Genomic DNA, 1,277 nt, shown 5'->3' on the forward strand with positions numbered 1-1,277 from the left:
ATAAGACAACTAAACTATTTATCTTTTTATCTTACAGAGCATTAAATTACTAAGCATTGATGTGTACTTAATAATTCTCTCAAACAGACTAAAAAAAGCTAAACTGGCCAAATTCAACTTAATTAATCGCAACCCAAATTATAAGATAAAACTTAGTTAATTGGCAAGATTAAACATAAACTAATACATAGATGTCATGGCAATATCATCATATCCCTAGACTAACAAATTAACAAGCCATTACAGTAAAGAATTTGTGATTAACTCTTAATTAAGCTCAATCTACTGCAAATAAAATACTAATAGTAATTCAAGTAGTAGTAGAGTTCTCAAATGAATAAAATTTCAAGGGATTACAAATTCCAACAAAAAGCTATGGCTAAGCAGATTTAAGAAAACAAAAAGAAAGAAAGAATGAACCTAGGTTCGCAGCACCGCCGGCAAATTAAAATTGAAGTTTCAATCTTGCTTGCGCCGTAGTGAAATTTGGACTGCTTGTCGGCAGATATTAATTCGTTGGAGGAGGGTTGCTGACCAGATTCACAGACGGAAGATCGAAAAGAATATGCTATGACCGGAAGAAAATTGCTACCGTAAAACCACCGGTGGAAACCAGTTCTCTATGCTGAGGTAATTGATGATGCCCAATGATGTGAAAATTCACTCCTTTTATACAGCTCAAGCCCTCAACTGTTTCTCCGATCCACAGCTGAACGATTGGATCTCCCCAAGAATCGGACGCGTTGACGACTCAACTGCCTAGTGATTCTCCTTCGCGCATCGGACGTATATCGTGCGTGACTAGGTCGACTGGCAGAGAGGAGTCTTCAAGTCTCGGATTAAATTGATTGGCTGTCAAGATTTATTAACTAAACTAATAATAATAATAAATAAATAAATAAATAACATAATAATAATAATAAAACCTCAAACAACAATAATTATTAAAATAAATAAAAGTAGGTACATAATTAGTAAAAATTGCATAAGAATAAAAAATATAATTTATTGAAATTGAGAATAAAAATAATGTTCATCAAAGTGGATGGTTGATCAGCAACCAGTGCCACATTCCGTCTGTCCACCACGTCCTCATCTCTCGGAAGCATCTCAAATTCGAAGGCTTTGAGATCTCTGAAAAGTTGGTCGGTTGTGGTGTTCTTCAAATCCCTGTGATCACGCATTGTGATCACCTTCATTTCCCACTCCTTGGTAAGGCCTCGTAGGACCTTCAGGTTTAGCTCCTTTTGTGGAATCTCCTTCTCGAGATCGCTGAT

The sequence above is a fragment of the Ipomoea triloba genome, chromosome 1, assembly GCF_003576645.1.
Source record: "Ipomoea triloba cultivar NCNSP0323 chromosome 1, ASM357664v1".
Taxonomy (NCBI): domain Eukaryota; kingdom Viridiplantae; phylum Streptophyta; class Magnoliopsida; order Solanales; family Convolvulaceae; genus Ipomoea; species Ipomoea triloba.